Consider the following 20425-nt stretch of genomic DNA (forward strand, 5'->3'; position numbering starts at 1 on the left):
CTGAGTCACTTTGTATAATTGCAAATTTGACTAGTTCATTTATGTATATTTTTGCTTGCGACTGTTGAAGCTCAAGGACACTGTTTTAATTGCAAATTGAGGTCGTTAGGAGTGGAAAATGACATTGAACTGTTTCTCTGGTCTCAAGAGGATATAGCAGTGTTAACAGGTTAACAGGTTGCTCTGCAGCAAACATGTCAGACTGCTGCCTCACTTGTCCCCTGCATTTTCAAAGCAGCAGCGGTGGAAATAATAACTAATTATAATTCTGCACGCACAATCAAAAGAAAGACACTTACCAGTCCAAACAATTATTCCACATTCACCACGTGTGGCTAGATACTTTCAATACATCCATTTCATTTCCCTGTTCCTACATGAAAACAAATACCTTTCAAAAAACGGTTTAGATTACATGCCTGAGGGATTTAATTTACAGCACTGCACATCAAAGTTATGCAAGGGGGAATTACGAAGGAAGCTCTGCCTTTGGAAACCTGAAATAAGTCATAATCATTAAAACTGGTCTTTTCCTCTGAATTTCAGTTAATTGGGCCTTGAGGACTCACAATTTTTTATAGTGAGTCGTTGAGAGTGTAATGCTTGTCATGATTTTTATATGCACCAGAGACTGAGATAGATACATTGCACAGACACCTTGAAACCCCTTTAATCCAAGCACAATGATAATGACCTGCGCTGCATGGATGAAATTCACACAAGGGCATATAGAACTTAAGATGGAATTAGCTGCAGTCAACAACCCCTTCTTCAGTACTAGGTGTCCTTTTGTAGCAAGGGCATCTGATCCATCTCTTTCCTAGAGAACGTTAGATAAGATACCACTAATTAGTGCATGGAAACTGTTATCAGTTAAGAGACAAACCACTATTAAAATGCATTATCGACGTAGATGATTTCTTCATGAAACCTTTGGGTCGGGTCCTCATTGCAGCTTATTCTGGGCAAGAACCACCCACTTAGGCAGGAAGATATCACAAGTAAACCAGTGTCGGAGCTAGGGGGTGGCAAGGGGACCCCATTGGCCACCCCACTCTCAATTGCTGTTTTAGTCTTTTTTTGGCACAATTTATTTCTTGTAAGCATCTCTTTGCAAATGTTCAAACTTAACATGTGCACGCTCCAAGGTCGCTTGTAGCAGAAGAGTTCATCATTGATAAGACAATACAAAAATTGGCTTTAGAATACAATGTATTGTTTACTACCATATTATTGATCATAAGTGAATCATTGGCATACAGTTCACAGCAATCCATTTCTCGGGTGAATTTGTCAATTCGTTTTTTATGAGATTTTTTATGAGGGCTTTTTTAAGGACCCATCAATTTACACCTACGTCAGACGGACACTTGTGTAGTGTCTCGGGGGCTTCACGTCATAAACATAAAATTTTTAGGTCACTGTTTCAAGTTTAATACTCAATCTTTAAACACATCTTGAGATCCCTTAGTTTGCATTTGCGCTCCTTCGAGTGTTTTGAACGCAAGAACATAACGCATGTTTGTATTGTTCTGTCTACTGAAGTGTTTTCTTCACTGTATAAACTCTGCATTGCCCATACAGCTGAAATTTCACTTACTGCCCTCTGGAGTAAACAGGTGGTACTACAAGCTTGCATTTCTCAGGAATCTTCCTTATGGTGCCCTAGTTTTTATGTGTCATTTATAGGTGGTGTTATCTGGAATAGATTATACTAAAATAACAGACAGGCACAGAAAATGGTATTTAACTAGTGGTGAGGCAGTCTCTGTGAACAGTTGTAAAGAAAATACTAAAAATATCTGAAAATATGCATGCACTCTTTTCAGAATTTCTGTCCATCTAAATCAGTGTTTCCTAAACTTTTTTCTGCCTCTGCACACTTTTTACGGTTAAAAAATCCCATGGCACACAACTATCCCACTATCCCACACCATTGTCCATAGTTTTCCTTTTAAAGAACGTGTCTATGTTTTCTGTCTGTCTTAGTAGCATGTTTAATTGTAATGTTTGATATTTGGCTATGCAAAAAACACTTGTCACATAGGCATGCTGTATAATGAGTCACAGGTGACAAGAGCGCTAATTGGGTAATACATTTTTTCAATACTTTTTCAATTTGTTATTGCAAATAAAATATTGCAATGCCACAGCAAATACATTTTTTATTTATGTATTTATTTACCATATTTCCTGGAAATAAAGTTGCACCTGACTATAAGTTGCACTGGGTAAAAACTGCATTGTTGAGAAGTCTCATCTCTTTTTAAATCACACTGACAGAGTGGATGCTGCAGGCATTAGGACCCAGGAGTAGCCACCAGACTTCCTTTCAGCAGTTCAAATGTCAAACCTGCTCTGTGAAGATTACAGTATCTCAGAATCTACACATTGTATCTGGTGTTTTTGAGCTTGTTTTAAATGGGATTCTTTGCTTTTAGTAATCGTGTGTAACAGTTTCTCATATTCGGTTTATGTTTCATGAGAGAAATGTGACAAGTAAGCCAAATCTGTTCATAACATCTGTAACGCTATGCTATGCCAAAAAAGCTTTTAGTCTGAGTAAAACAATACACCTGTTGTATTCTATTTATTCATTAATGTTTGCAACTGTGGATATTTCTGATAAATGCAACCCTCTTTAAAATGTATACATTTTTTGTTTCACTGACTGAATGTTTTTACTACAAGTGTGATGAAATGTCATTTTGTGGGCATGTGAGTAGTTGCGTTTCTGAACTGGCAAAGTTAAAATGCTTCTACCGCCTCTGCCTTCTCAGTATAAGTCGCAGGACCTTTCAGATGATGAAAAAATTCTATATATAATCTATATATATTATATCTATAATTTATATTCTGGGGAAAACGGTATCTATTAATTTAGTGGAATTTGATAATTTTCCATGGCACACCTGACATTCTTGCACAGCACACTAGTTTGCTGCAGCACAGTGGTTGGGAAACACCGATCTAAATAACTAAGTATAATTTCCATGGCAACTTGATAACAAAGCAGAATATACAGCTTTTATAATAATGTGCTTGTGTATTTCTTGTGTACTTGCTACCAAAAGGCTCAAACAAAACTGGTACCACTAACATTGTGAATTTTGCCAAATCCAGTGATTAGTTCTTTCTTTAAAATGTTATCAATCTGGTAAATTCGTAACTTTTTTCCCAGACGGACTGATCTAAAAATGTGTGTGCCTTTACTCCTGACAGTTTCATAAAGCTAGCCAGTCAGATTGGAACTGCCATTTTTTGTACCACTTACTATAGATGAATTTACCATTTACAAAGAAGATATAGACAGCGGCACCTCTTAGTTCTTTTGGCGCCACTATAAAGAACTGCTTTCAATGGCCGCTTTGTTCATATTGAGGCAGAAAATGTCACAAAAGTGCTTTTTGTGGAGTTGAAACATCAAGTTTCAGAAAGATTATTGGAGATTTGGGTTTCTTTATATTTTCATCTGGATCGGTGAATCAGGACAAACTCATGATTTGACATAAACTTCACAAATCACCATCACTGTCTACTCTAATAAATCCCATTTGCCCTGCAGCTGATGTTGATAGGTTTAAAATTTTCACAAAGGAATCGCTGCTCATAAAGGCTGTTATTATTTTATAAAAGTGCAACCGCTGTTACAGAAATATGATCTAATGATGATTTTATATGAACAAGATCAACATGGAAGATCTAACAGGTGAACCTGTTTCCACTACCAAAGTACATATTGGTTGTTAGTGAATGGATATATGAATATAAATAATGTTCTACTTTGCATTTATTTTGAAAACTTGGTTGATCTAAATTGGCTGTTATTACATTTGAATACTGAATGTGAAAATGTTATAATTTATTGTAAAATGACCAATAATTTAAGCAGTAAAAACACATATTGCATGTCTGACAGTATTTTTTATTTTTATGTCACATTTCTCAGGCTTTAGTTATGTGAGGATTTATATTCATCAACCTGTTACATGTCCAACATAATCATACAGACCTATTGAACCAAGTTAAAACTGGACTTCACTGTATATCAGGATCTCTGGTTGACCTTGTGGTGAGTCATTCTGTTATGTTATGTCTAATTGTCCACCAAGGACCTTCCTCTAAAGACCCCCACCCACAAGCTGTCCTGTTTTGTGGGCCCTTTTACCATTTCTAAGTTCTTGATTCTGGTGGTGGTGTGGCTTAAAATTCCTCCTTCCCTGGGTAGAATCCATCCAGTCTTTTACCTCTCCCATATCAAGCTTGGGATCCGCTCCATCCTTAATCCCCAGGATCTCTGATTGATCTAGGTGGTGAGTCCTTATGTTATGTCATGCTTCCCACCTCACCAGTTCTTTGTTTACCTTTCCCTTTATATCTCCTTTGAGTTTGATATCTTGTGCCAGATTGTATTGTGGCTTACCCAGTTACTGTTTGGTCTCTCATCGGTCTGTTCCTGCTGTTTGATTCCATGTGGTTTATGTGCAGCTCTCAGTCATTCATCCTTTTGGTTAAGCTGGTTTCAGCAGACTCACCATGCTCACCCTCCAACACTGGTCTTCCTGGATTCCCCGTTCACTTAATCGGCTGTTGGTATCCACCTCTGTGTTGGCTCGCTGTGTCTCCAAGATGGATATTCCCCTTAACTCTGTGCTTCAGCCGGTCCCCCTTAACCGAGTGTGACACTGTAAACCACAGATGTCCCTATATAATAACTTTTATTAATATTACCAAACATTATTACATTATATAATGCTTAACAGATTATTAAATCAGTGCTGCTTATGTCCACCATTGAAAGATGCTGCTATTATGAACCCGGAAGCCTGCTGTGTGATCTTGCAGTAATTTAATGTATTTCTGAGTGCAATGTGCATCAGATGGTCAGTAAATGGACTGTGGGTGGTCTGTGGGCATATCGTCTGAGGCTGAGACTACGAGAAACCAATGGAAATTTAAATAACTATGATCACAACCACCATAGGCATTAAGGGGGACATATCCCCTACAATATTCAGATCAATTTGGGGTTTTCAATGATTCTTAAAATCTTAAATATGTTTCATTCTTTTGCAACCCAGGGCAACATCGATTTTCAAATTGAGAAGCATTACCAACATCATTAAAAGCTTTCCTTTATCATCATTGAGTGTTTACACAGTGTGCTGAGTTTTTCCCATAAAGGCTAATTATTTGAAAGAAAAACAGAGTAATGGCACAAAGTGTAATTAAAGAGTGTGATGAGGCATTTAGACTCCAGTGGGGTAAATTGGCTTTCTGTGTTCATATGCACTCCTCTCATTCCCTGCTGTCCAGGAACCTGTGGGCCACCCATTGGCTGTCTCTGCATTCTCTATGCAAGTACACTATTGAGGACATGATGTTCTCTCTGTATATAATTGAACTAATCTGGCCAAGGAGTCAGCCACCTGTCCAAAAGAACATAAATCCCCATAAATCTCTGTGCCTGAGGGGGCCTTGATCTTTAAGTAACTAACTCCCATGAAATCACAATCCCCTTTTGCTGTATTTGCCCTCTCACAAGAGACTTGGGAGAACATATGCTTCTGGAGGTTGGATCATCCACCTGAACTTTCTATCTAAAATTAAATGCATGTGATAGAAGAAGTTGGAGGCCATCAGCTTATGAGTTATCAGCATGAATCCACAATTGAAGCCGGGTCTTAAGTGCAATATTAAGAATTACAAATGAGTAATTATTGTTCAACAGTGGAATTTGCAGAGAGGAAAGCATGTGCTTTGCTTGTTACTACTCTGAAAGGGTACTAACTGAAGCAGATTATACAACAGTTATTTCCGTTCTCTAATTTAACTGAACAAGTGTCTTTCAAGAGTGCTGATATTTCATATACAACAGCACAGCACAGAGACGCTACACTGTTTGTATTACACCACTTATTCAGATTAGTTATATGGAGATGAGATGGGCCACGCAAACACAGATAGGAGAAATCATAAATCTAAAAATGGCAGTTGTAGCCCCACCCTGCATTTAAAATAGCCAATTAACATGTTGATAGATGCTGCGCTTGACGTGGCTGCTATAGAAATAAATTCCCATTTTACAGTTAAAAGAGCTAATCACCTGTTTGTTTACTCTACACGCAAGTCTGACCAGCCTTAAAAATACACACACACACACCTTCTTGTTACTCAAATAACTTTTTTGAAACAGCCCTTGCCATCGTTACTAGTTCAAATGTCACACTTTTGGATTAGTGGATCTTTAGAACTTTTGAGGCTGAGATATTCAACAAAACAATCGGAAAGGTGTTGTGGGATCACAAAAAAAAAACAATACCTTTGTACGGGCACATGGCGAGTGTTCAGTTGCGTAAAAGAGCGACGCCTACATTTCTGCATATTGTGATGGAAGGTGGTAGAGGAAATTCGTTTTTTCATAGTACCTGCTGCCATCTTGTGGAATAAACTAAAACTTTTTGCAGATACAAAATGCGAACAGAACCTGAATCACAGACTTTAAAGACAGAATTCAAAACAATTATGTTCATAATTTTATTTATGAAATATTATGGAAAATTATGATAATAATTTGATAAAAAATTACAATAATAATTTTACAGAGACCAATATTTAGCAAAAAGTCAACTGTAGCTATGTGTGTATGGTGAGCTTTTATATTTGGTTGTGAAAAATGGCTAGCAGCAACCAAAACATGCAGCACAGCTTAAGGGTTTAGATAGTCTTAAAAGTAGCATTAAGTGAATGAGTTCCAGTTAGTGACTCTCCAACAACCAATTATGGCATGTTTTTATTGTGAAAATGAGAGCAAGAGAGAAATAGTGAGAGACGAGCTAAAATTGACATATTCACCCTCTCATTGCCTTTTCTCTAACAAAGTGTGTAATAGTGTTTTCAGTGCCACAAACACCCCCACAGAGAACAAAAGAAAATCAAAGTTAATGCTTCCTTTTTTCCTTCCCGCATCTAAGCAGATTACCTTTTCCTATCCACCCATCCAAACCTATTTCACCACCTTCCTCTCTGTAAAGCTGTGTTTATCTGGAAAAGTTCACACAAAAGGTTGTAATGTCACAGTCAATATGTCACAGTGTGCGCTGGGCACTAGACAGGCATATATGACCCTTGGGCAGCGAACTGGAGCGGTCTCAGGATGATGGATGTGTAGCAAGAAAAAGTAGGTCTACATGCCAACTCTATTTGTGAAGACAGTTGGCCACTGGTTTGCTCCATTTTTCTGTGGCAGGCCTGGCTGCTGAGGCCTCTACATTGTACCTGCTGTGCTGATTGGGGCCTGATTCAGCTCAAATCAGTTTAGTTGTAAAGACACAAAGCTATAGAATGTGGCAAAGCCATCATAAAATTGCATTTTGCAGGCTTGGGGTGGGGGTCGGCGCTTGCTTCTATTTTTTATTTTTCATCCCTGTTCGCTACTTCACTCAAAGTGTGTTCTTGCAATGCTCAAACCAGAACATTAATAATTTCAAATGATAGGATTTTAAGTTAAGGGATTCTGTAGTTTATTGGGGATGTAGAGAAGCAGACACCAGAAGTGTTGTGATCATTCTGAGGCCAAGCCATTGATATGATGAGTTTTATAAAAACCATGATATTTTATTTTGGGGCAAACACTTCCCTTTGGACTGGAACCCTCTGTTCTCCTCACTGGTACCTCTGCCCCACCCCACCGGTACCATTCTTCCCGGAAGTGCATGAGTCATGGGGGGCACCTTTTACTGCCTGGAACCAACCCCAGTACAAGGTCGTCCCCTTCGGCCTGTCCCTGTCCCCTCGTGTCTTTACCAAGCCACTATGGGAAGTGGGCATCCGCATACTCAATTACCTCGACGATTGGCTCATCCTGGCTCACTCTCTAGAGTTACTATGCGCTCACATGGACCAGGTGCTCAGGCACCTCAGCCGTCTAGGCCCACCATGATGCAGTAGATGGCAAGTCCTTGGGTAAGCACAACTTGATTATCAGGTTCCTTAGAGGTGCCCGGAGACTGGACCCACCCCGGCAGAGCCTGTTCCCCTCCTGTGATCTCTCAGTGGTCCACTCGGGCCTTCAGAGACTGACTTTCGAGCCGCTTGACTCAGTTGACCTAAAGGCCCTCTCCCTGAAGACGGCCCTCCTGATAGCGTTAGCCTCCATCAAGAGGGTTGGGGACCTGCAAGCGTTCTCTGTCAGCGACACCTGCCTGGAGTTTGGTCCAGCACATACTCACGTTATCCTGAGGCCGTGACCGGGCTACGTGCCTAAGGTTACTACGACCCCCTATAGGGATCAGGTCATGAACCTGCAAGCGCTGCCCTGGGAGGAGGCAGACCCAGCCCCTTCTTTGCTGTGTCCAGTACATGCTTTGTTTATCTATTTGGACCGAATGCAGAGCTTTAGATGTTCTGAGCAGCTCTTTGTCTGCTTTGGCAGACGGCGGAAAGGGAACGCCTTCTCCAAACAGAGGTTAGCTCACTGGGTCGTTGACACTATCTCACTGGCTTACCAGTCCCAGGCCGTGCCCGCCCCCTTGTAGGTTCAATCACACTCAACAAGAAGTGTGGCATCCTCGTGGGCACTGGCCAACGACACCTCCCTATCAGACATCTGCAGAGCAGCGGGCTGGGCAACACCCAATACCTTTGCCAGATTTTACAATCTCAGGGTTGAGTCGGTCTCGTCCTGTGTTTTGTCAGGTTCGAGCCGTAGAACTTGATAAGGCGGAACAGCTGACCTGGTGTTCCGCTTGCACACAGTGCCCTTCACCAAGTTGATCCAGTGCGCCTTCTCTCCCAGGTTAGCCACTAAGCGTCGCTTCCTGGATGTTCTCCTACCTATCCTACTGCCCTGCGAATTCAGCAGAGCAATTTGCGTCCAGACCCACTACAAGCCACAGATGCTCTGTACTGGGGCAGGGTTTTACATGCTTAATTCCCTCTTCAGTCATTTAGCACCTGTTCCCCCCTCAGTGGTGCTGGGAACCTAAGGTCTGTATATGACATCTCTATGTGCAGCCAATACAGTTGCCTCTAGCACGCAGCAGCCTGCTTGCACCTGTGCTGTCAGTTAACGTAACACGGACTAGTGCTTGGCTCTTTTGAATGGGACCCCTTGTGTCACTTCATTTGACACAATGTCGAGTGAGTGACAGAAGGGGAATGTCACAGTTACTTTTTTAACCTCCGTTCCCTGAGGGAGGGAATGAGACATTATGTCACTCCTGCCACGGCACTAGACCTACCACTGTAAAAGGCTGTGCCTTATTCTGACTGACAGATGCACGACCGCTTCACTTTATACCCGTATGTCCGGGGGCGGGACATGAAAATTCTGTCTGCCAATTTCTCATTGGCCTTTTCTCAAGTTCAGAGGTACGCGAAGCTCCAAAGGAAGACCCCTTGTGTCACTTCATTCGACACAACGTCTCGTTCCCTCCCTCAGGGAATGGAGGTTACAGCAGTAATCGTGGCAATTTTGTTATTTAGTTTGATTCCAAACAATACCTACCAAAAAACAAATGATTATTCATTTGCAGTGTATATATATTTTACAGTACAGTCCATTTTCTGTGTGCCTTAAGCACTTTGTAAATCCTATTAGTACTTTAAAAATATTTTTATTAGGATTAGTATTAAATACATTGTTGGCATGCAGTTAAATAAATCAATGCATGAAAAAACAGTCTGCCCGTTGTAAAGCTGCAGATAAGCACTATCCATTTGCTGCTTTTGTGACATAACATTAGCCCTACCTTTAAACCTAATGAGTCATTACAATTCATGTAAAACGGTACTGTATGATTTTTTTATAATGTATTATCCTGTATACTGTATTTTCCTTACTGTACATACATTTCTGTAAATTCTGTGGGATGATGCTTGTGGAGAGGTTGAAACTTGCAAATTGGGTAACCATCAGCATTGATTGTGCCTCATGGGTCTTTACCATACCCAGATGTATTCCCCCACCATGGACTTCAACCGCTTTGGTGGAGGAAATAAAGGTTCAGGCTCCGACATGTCTGTGTGCTGCACTCTCGAACATTTCATTTGTGCATGTCGCCTTTAAAATGGAGTGATGTTTGACTGTAAAATGAGAAAGTCACAATTCAGAGATTTATTTTATAAGATCACATTTATATTTTGCTGTGTAAATGTGGCTGTTTCTGTCTTAATTAAACTGATTTTGAAAAGTTGTGAAAAAATGATTTTATTTTCATGCAAAACCACGATCGAGAAGATGTTAATGGTATGAAAACTACCTGTTTTAAAAACCGAGGAACATTGTGAAAACGTCCCTAGTAGAAAGGGCCCATTTTGAGTGACTTTTGCATGCAGGGAGATTTAACTATATTCTTGCTAAAATTCTGATAAATTCCAGAGTGTGGTTTTCTGTTGTACATATACCAAGTGTTCTTTAGTTACTTAATTTCATTAGTTAAAATTAAAAACAACGTGTGTGGCAATTTTGATACAGTAGGTCTTTGAGGGTCAAAAAGTAATTTAAAGGGCCTAATCTAGTGAACAGTCCAATCAACCTGTGAGTTCAAACCCCATCAACATCGCTTGCAGCTAAGCTGCCAGCATACTTCTGCCTTTATGATTCATTTTTGTTATACAGCCTCAGTCTTTCACCTCCTCATATGACTTTATTTAAACTCATTTGCCATTTAGTGGACAACAAGCATTCAAGGCCAGGAAGCAAACTATATTGATGTAATAAAACATGCTGGATTAATTTATAGAGAGGAATGTGGATCTCATTTGTAATAAGGACCAGTAATGAGTGCTTAACTTCTAAAATTACGATGTTACAATATAATCACTATAAAAATATATATACCCACCTTCATTAAATACTAGAAGCCGGATATTGCTGCAATACTCACATGCTTGACACACACACACAGAGTTTGTAATGCTGGCAGAGTGAACCTGCATGTTTCCATGGCCACCTGGGTCTAGTCCCTCTCAGTGAGAAATAGCTCTGTACAAGAAATACAGAGATTAAATGTATGAAATAAAATGATGTGTTAATTTCGTTAGAGCCAAAGGACTTGTGGTTATATTCAATCATATACTGGGTTACCTAACAACCTGCCACTGCATGACACAGTGAGTTAGTTTAACATTGGTTGTCACATGCTGGATGTCAGTTTGAGCTGGGAATGTAATTGAATGCTTGAGCCAAAAGCACCTGCTGTGCTTACAAGATGCTAAAACAAAGGAGCGAAACAAACATATGGTTGATTTACCACAACTTCTTGTAACATAGATAATTGATTCCAACAAGGAGTATGTGTACTGAAGGGGAAAAGATTCAGTTCTTTGAGGAAATTCATCTTAATATGAGTTAAAAGACACAAAATTCTGGTTTGGTGTCGATAAGCCTGAATGATCCTTACTGATGGGGCTGTGGTGGTACCTCAGACAAAAAAGAAATGGGAAAAACTAATACAGAGAATTTGCAACCAAAATCATTTTTATTGCACTGAGTACGTTTACATGGGCAGATATAATCAAGCTATTGTAGGTTTTTGCATAGTCAAGTGTTCTGTCCAAGTATACAGTACACAAGGTTGGGAAGGTTACTTTTGAAATGTATTCCACTTCAGATTACAGAATACATTCTGTATTTGTAAAGTATTCCGTTAGATTACTCATGGTTATTAACATGTTCTAAATACGTGTAACATGTTCTAAATGGATTACTTCTTCAGCACTGGTAGATTTTTTCACATGTTTTGATTATAAAAACTGCCAGTTCAGTAAGACAAAATACACATGTTAAAAATACATTCTCTGAAAAACCTAAATATCTTATGCAGTGTTGTTTCTAAAACAAGATCAATCTAATCGATCTTGTTTTAAGGATTTTTTGATATTTTTACAGGAAATCAATACAAAAATTATTATCAAGAATATAATTTTTGACCTAATATCAAAGTTCTTACTAGAAAAAAGAAATTATGATCCAACGTGAATTTTCTTGATAACTAGATATGATTGTGCCTGGAAACATGTGCATGTAAAATGGCTAGAAATAGCATTTTAGCTTAGCGTTTATTTTTATTTCTTCTGCTCCAACCTTAATTCAAACATAATTCTCTGTCTGCTCGTATGAATGTAACACACCATAAGAAAGTGTTTCACAGCTGTTCAAATGCACTATTGATTGCATAATTTATTTGCATAAATGTATTCCATCTGAAAGGACTAAATATTAAATGAAAAAAATGACAATAAAATGCAAAGTAATCTCTTCAGTAATCAAAATACTTTATTTAAAAACTGTAGTGGAATACAGTTACTTATATTTTGTATTTTAAATTTGTTCCCATCGCAATGGTTCAATGTGATGGGAGTGAGGTTTAGGAGGGTGAGTGTAATGGGAGCCGGCTGATAGATAGCTGTGCAATGTGTATAACCCTCACTCTCCTAACCTCAAGTGGTGCAATAGCGACTGAAGTTAGGTGCTGTAGCCTTTAGCCTCCTTGTTAGTGCACCCGTCTCCTATGCCAGAGACGCCGGTTCGAGTCCTGTACGGAGCAGTTAGTACAGGAGCATCACACCAACAATGGCTTTGTTCCAGTACCAGAAGTTTGTGCCTTTTCCAACATAGCAGAGCATTTCAAATCAGTCACTTATGAGGTTCCATTTCAGTTAACAGAAATGGAACCTCATAAGTGACTGATTTGAAATGCTGTACAGAGCCAGAAACTCCAGATGACACAATTGACTTCAAAAGAGTTTGGCCAAAGTCTCTTTCAAGGCAAGCCGGTCCACTTGGTGGCCATCTTGGGAAAGCTTCCAGGCAGATATTTTTTGATTGATAAATGAGACAAACAAGCATAGCTCCTATGTTCTTGAACAGGGTAGGACAGAAATCTCCAAAGTGGTTGATTAAGATCAAAGATTAAGATTAAGATCAAAGAACACATTTTGAATCAGCAGTAAAACTAGACAAAATTGGTATCATCAATTGTGCTTCTTTACATCAAATTAGCCACAAAAATAAAAATACATATAACAAAGCTATGTTTCAGGCTGGTCCAGCTAATGCATTCTTGAGTTGGCAGGTGATGTTTGTATCTAAAAGGTGATTGGCTCTTTTATCTGTAAGGTGGGACTTTCTTTTCCGCACCGCCATATTGGGTGTTACAATTTCTCCCATTAATTTTCAAGTATTCCGTCACAGATTTAGTGTTTGCATGTTGCTAGGGGCACATGGAAGACTGTGCCATTCTCAAATCTCATTCACTTTCACACATTCAAAACATCTGTGACAATACATGCAAGAACCAATATGGGCCATTTCTTTCTCTCCACCCTTTTCTCCTTAAGTCTTGTTTATACTTTCACCTGGCACTGCAATGCATCCTTTGGGTGCACTTTGATAAAAAAAAGAATATGAATTCTCAACTTTATGCCAATGAAAAGCAGAAAACACTGGGCGCCATCCAATCACTGTAAGGTGAAAGCAGTAATGTCTGTCATAAACACTTCACAATCTGAGGAAAATTTCTGTTGGATTCAGTGCTTAAATCACATCATTATGTCACAGTCTGAGCTGGACAGTCCGTTCTGTCTGTCTTGTGTGTGGGGGGGGGTGTGAGTGTCTGTGTTTCCCTCTCTCTCCCTCTTGTGTTTTGCAGGTGCCACGTGGAGAATGTCAGCTATGTTGCCAGGATGACTGATTTTTTCTCCACCCAGCTCTTCACCAGTGGCACCTGCCTCCCATTATCAGCTCCTATATATTCTCTCCTTGGTTGTTCTGTCTTTGTTGTATTGCCTTTCTATGTTGCAACTTTGTTAGCGTGTTCCAGTCTGTTCCCTGTCTCCAGTTTCAGAAATATATTTTCTGTTTTGTTTTCGGTTCTTTATTCTTTTCCCTCATTTTGATCCCTTGAGTTTTGGTTTGTATTTTGTTTATTTAAATAAAAGTACTAACTGTGACACATTATGTTTAATTCAAACTTCAGATAGACTTCAAATTATGATTGCATGCATTTATTGTAGTAAAACTGACTGGGAAAACAAAAGTGTAATATATCAACACTTTGCATATTTAGGCATTCAGACATTAAGATGGCATCTTTCCAACTATGATTGCGCAAATATTAAGATTATTTTATTGCTCATGTATAGAAAGCAATGATAGACAGTATACACTCGCTTTGCATATTACAAAGACGCCCCAGAGTGGCAGCTTTCTAGCGTTGTGAGCGGGGCTTAGCAGAGTTCTTCTGCTCCAGTGGAACCATACCATTATGTGGTGTCAGGTGTGCTCACTGTGATGCGCTTATGTAAACAAAGATGTTTTTGCGCTGCACCAGATTTAAATGGGTGAAGAAGTGAATTAACACCTGCATTTCAGTCTATTCCTCATACAACACTTGTTCTTGTTTTAAAGGAGTAAGTGACTAAAAATAATGAGAACCAATGCATTAAGCTTACAATTTGATGCTGTATAAAAAAAAATACATTGCACATAAAACATTGGGTAAAAGCCCATTTTTAATTATTTGTCAAGAATACAATTTTCAGTCCCCCAATGAAGGCCTGTTCCACTAGAACCCAAAACGTCTCGGTTACTGATGTAGCCTCCGTTCTCTGATGGAGGGAACGAGACGTTGTGTCGATGAGTTGACACTAGGGGTCGCTCCTGCGGAGCCCAGACATCTCTGATTTTATACCTGTATGTCCGGGGGAGAGGCATGCAAATTCCACACGCCAATTTCCATTGGCCTTTTCTCAAGATCAGAGATGTCTGGGCTCCGCAGGAGTGACCCCTAGTGTCAACTCATCGACACAACATCGTGTGAGTGACAGATAGGGAATACAAAATTTTATTGGCAGAAAGAAAGTGTTTTAGGTATTCTATTCGGTGCCTGATCAGAAATCCTAAAATAGCACTTGAAGATTTATAGTATTGTGTTAATCATAAATGAATGATGTGGAAGATATATAGACTATATATTTCATCTATTTAAGCAACACATGGTCAAATTTATCATTTATCTTTGCTTTTAGTAAGCATGCTAACCGATTAGCCTTCTAAGCTAACATTCTATCATGCATTACCTACTAAGCTTTTCAGCGTTAAGTACTTCATGCTATACAGTCTGCCAAAATGTTGAATTTCTGAGGTAAATGGAAATGGTAATATTATATTTACTGACTGTGTTTACGTGATCAGCTATAATTAGTAGGTTAACACACAATTGTTTTAGCAAGCTAATCAATTATCCTACTAAGCTATTTTTTTCAGCATAAGTACTTCATGTTATACAGTTAACCAATATTTTGAATTTCTGAAGTAAATGGAAATGGTAATACTATATTTACTGACTGTATTTTTACAGACTGTGTTTACATGATCAGCTACAATTAGTAGGCTAACACACAAATTAGGCCTTAGACGATGCACTCATATTATACTGCATATTGTACCTTTTGAAACAGCACTCGTGTCAGGAGTGTGCCTATGATGCTGCCTTAAATATTGCCTAATTAGTCAGCTCAATATGTTTTGGAACAGAGCTAATGTTAGTAAAATGGAATCCTGCATGCAAGTTATATTTACTGAAGTCTTAGTTGGTTTGTACCACAGATGAAGATTAGTAAAATATCTGTGCAAAAACTTTTTACCCCATCTGTGAATAAACCTTTAATCATCCATTAAATAGAGCAGATGTTGCTATAAGCAGTGACACTGAAAACAAGCTCTGTTTTACTGATAAAATTTAAACACAAATAAAAATGATGACTAATAAAGAATGCACTTTGCTGCATTAAATGGCCTGGAGCAATGCTGAGGACCGGAACAGCATTAAGGACTTTTACACTTGTGGAACTGGGGGGAAAAAGACAGAGTAAACAAATCAGAAATTCCATCTTGGACTTAATCTGTTCTTGCAGCCCGAGGCTTGGAGCTCATGCCCCGGGGACCCCCTGCAATGGACTTGCTCTCCCCGGGGATACCGGTGATACGAACACGCAACCGAATGGAAATCTCAATACACAATCCACACAGACTGATATTGGAGGCATTTACAGTGAGCTGGGTATCTTGTGCAACCAAGCATTCAAAATAGAAGCACCATGAAGACAAAATTCAGGAGGAAAACAAATACCACGCTACTGATCTGAGACAGGACCTTCTTTATTCTTTAGTCTTTGAGGATATGGGTGGATGTTGTTTTGAACCTGTAGCGTTTGATTTATTGCTTAAGTGTGCTGCGGAGGATGTGCTCTGCATGAGTTTGTCCAAGTGCTTGGGAAGAAATATGAAGTTTGGGGCTTATTTCTTAACTTTTATTTAACATTAAAGAGGCCCTATATGCTTTTTGGGATTTTACCTTTCCTTTAGTGTGTAATATTTTTGTGCATGTAAAAGGTCTGCAAAGTTACAAAGCACAAAGTCCACGCCAAAGGGAGTAACTCTCTCCCACAGAAAACACTGCTTCTAAACTGCCTGAAACGCCTGGTTTGCAGTCCAGCCATTACTTCTGTGACTTAGCTATGTCACTATGTAACACATTTGCATAATGCCCACCTGAGGGCTACTTCAGTTATGGTAAGGGGCATTACATTTATGACACACGCTCTAAGAGGTTAACCAATCACAACAGACTGTGTGTTGTCATTGTCATTTGTTTAATTTGTCATTTGTTTATTTTTAACCCAAATAAAATTATGAACCTGTAAATGAGCATAATATGATCTCTAAAGGAATAGTTCACCCAAATAAAATGATATTACTTTCATAATGTATTCACCCTCATGTTATTTCAGACAAACATTACTTTATTTCTTCCATGGAGCACAAAAGGAGATGTTAGGGACAATCAGTGATGGTTCTGGCATACTTGGTGCTCTAGGCGAGATCTGACGTGGCAACCCCCTTACCCCCCACCCCCAAAAAATGACACCACAAATTAGGGATTTAATGATGTTGATGCTTTTTATTTACAGAACTATTTACAAATAATATATTAAATAAAATAACTAAAATAAATATATAGAAATAAAGCAACAATAAATATATTTAATGTTTTATATGTTATATTTACTGTATATATAATATAATATATATAACAATATAAAAAATATAAAAAATATTAACTTACTCTAAACATAATGCCTGAACACATACACACCTGAATGCCTGTACAGTTGAACTTGAAGATATAGATGCTCTCGTATGTGATCCTAGGCACCTTGGATGGGGGCCCAGAAATAACAGGAATATATCAAACAGAACATTTGCAGAAAGCTATATTTAAAATGCATGTATATTAAATTAATGCAATAATAGAAACATTTTTAAAGTGCATGAATTTATACAAAAAAAGAAAGAAAATAATACATTAAAAGTGCACTCAGGACACCTTTTTCTCTATTTCGCATCACTTGACAATTAGCCATAGTAAGGGTCCTCTGATATCATTAAAGGGATGTGACCACTAGGGAGTGGTGCGGCCTCTTTCTCTTTATTAGGAGGTAGCTGGACTTTCTCCATTGGGGTCAGGGGTGCTCCAAAATATTTAAAGATGCACTAAGTAGATTTTTCCTTAGACTCAAAGAAAAAAGTTACAGAGTGCACCTTTAAGAAGTGCTCCTGAAGTTAAAGGTGCACTCAGTAATTTTTGAGTTTTGTGTGAGTGAGTGCGTGCGTGCGTGCATGCATGCGTGTGTGTGTGTGTGCGTGTGTGTGTGTGTGTGTGAGAGAATGTTTCAGTATGCCTATAGTTGTGATTTATTTATTTTAATTGAGCAAACATTCAATGGTATTGTAGCAGCGGGAGCACATTTTATTTTGTGATAACAGTGACAATAATTTTTCTTTTAATGAAGAGGGGCTGCCGCAATGCATGAGACAGGGAGTGGAGGAATCAAGTCAAACTACCAAGGATGGAGCGGTAGTTGAGTGTGTATCTTAAAGGTACGCGTCCACTGGCACGGGGTGATCGAAACCATGAGAATCCATCTCACAAGCCAGGTGCTAGACTCCCATTGGAATTAATTGATACACCCGCTTCCCTTCACTCACCACGCGCCAGTGGACACCCAGCAGGAGAGCTCTGTGCTGGAGCGGGGTGGCACGCACCTGTCATGCCGCCCCGGGGAGCATTGGCACCCTAGGAGGCTGCCTCTTTGCCTATGACAGGATCCGCCAGTGGGGACAATGACAGCCTTAAGTCAACATTCACTTTCATTTAGTCTTTTTATTCCTACAATGACAGTCATTCTGGCCTGGAACAAAATGAGAGTGAGTAAATTATGAAAGACTTTTTTTTGGTGAACTGTTACTTTAATGTCTTTATGTTTGGCGTCTCAGTGATGTCTATGTGAAAATTATATATTTTTTCAGTATTTTTTATGAAATGATTTGGACATTTTGACTTTTGTTTTTAATTATAATCTAATATGATAGCATTGTTTCTGTTTGGGGTCCCTTTTAAACAGGAAAAACACATTGTAGACAAGCACAATAGGATTATTCCATGTCAAATCAACCATATTTCAGAAACATCCCTGGCATAATGTTTAGATTTTTTAACACTTTCACCAGTTTTTTTTAAAACTACTGGTTAGGCCATCAGTGATGATAACACCAGTGACAAATTCTCTTAAAAGATGGATTTTCTAAGATGGTGTCAATAACATCACAAAACCAATGCCGCTGATCAGACTGAAATCAATAAATCATACCAGTAAATAGAATTTTTAATTAAAAATATTTAACATGAACATTAAACAATGTAACACCAATGACACATTTAACTATGTTAAAAATTTTAATAAATAACCTTTTCAAAAAAAATGTAATACACGTTTTTAACATTGATAACAACAACAACACTAAATCAAGGGACAAACACTAAATTAGTAAGTACTTTTGTTTTGCTTTTTAGCACTTGTTAGTCCTTGGCTGTTTTTTACATTTTTGTTTTATAATGAAATAAATGAATATGGTGGCACAATTATATATTTGTCTACAAAAATAATTTCAAACATTTAAGCATACACCTTCAGATCAAAAGATTTTTAAGTTCATGAGAAACATTTCAGGCAAGTGTTTCAAAACTTTTGTCCGGTAATATATATTTTACTGTCATTAAAATATTTGAGTACATTGATCCAATCGAATAATTGCACAACTACAATGGTGTATTTTAATTTAATCATTTAGTATGTGACTATATGAAGTGATTATAGGGTGATTTATGCATATAAATTGAAGTAGTTATTCTTTTCTAGTGTGAAAGAAAATATAACAGTTTGGTATTTTGCTGCTAGAAAAAGCTTTATGTTATCACAAGTTCAAATGGAACATCCTGTTTCTGAGTAAAAGACAAATGTCTCTTTATTATAAAGAGCATGCATCTGATCATATGACAAACTTGGAGTAACATGGAATGTATACAAATGCATCCAATATCACATGAAAATCTGCTGAGGAGAAAAACACATGTAAACATAGGAACTATACAAAAGTACATCCTATATAAACCTGTCATAAATTAAGGAGGGGGGAAGCCACAGGAGCTTCTCCCCCTGCCGGGTTTGTGTCTCCAGAAATCTTTGACATGACTGCACTTCGATTGCTGTGTTGAAGAAATTTACCAAGACACCACTTCCACGTTCTACGTAGTGCAGCTCAGCTGTTTCCAGTTACAGCGTTCAGCGCACCTATACACGCAGAAATGTATTCATGAAGGCAGATTATTTCTACTTTTTAGAGCTATTTAGATTGATATATTAAAGCCATAGCGATTCTTCTACTCTGACCTGGCTTTAAAAATCACACGCAGAAGCACTTTTAATGTCAAAATGAATAAATATATTAACTGTGCTCAAATCTATTTAACAACACAGCACATATTTAATACATTTCAAACATTATAATTCATTATCTTTGGCAGCTCTTCTGCTTATGAATTTACATTTATGTTTTGTACAATGACCTCTTATATGTCAAAATATCAAGGACATTTTGATTCCTGATTCCTGACTTCAGAGAACTAGTCAACAATGGCACATTGTTGACATGTATACATTTGTTATTATTCTTAAAGTGTCTGGGAGTCAGAGACCATAAATCATAGAGATCCTAAACTTTGTAAAATGATCCCAAATCCCAAACAATATATGGGGGAGTAAATTATGACAGACTTTTGGGTGAACTATTCCTTTAAGTGTGCCTTTTTATGTTAAAGAGTCTTGGTCTCTCAGACCATAAATTGGACATAAGGGCAGAGATTGGTCAAAGAGTTTGGAGGGGTTCCAGGTACCCAGGCAGCCTCCTGTTTTCTTTTTCTGATGACATTTAGAAGATGATCAGAAAAAGGGTAGCATCACATTTCATAAAACAATTATCACAGACAGCCATCGCAACATGCCTGTTAGCGCTGATCAC

This window comes from Xyrauchen texanus, chromosome 19, assembly GCF_025860055.1.
Source record: "Xyrauchen texanus isolate HMW12.3.18 chromosome 19, RBS_HiC_50CHRs, whole genome shotgun sequence".
Taxonomy (NCBI): domain Eukaryota; kingdom Metazoa; phylum Chordata; class Actinopteri; order Cypriniformes; family Catostomidae; genus Xyrauchen; species Xyrauchen texanus.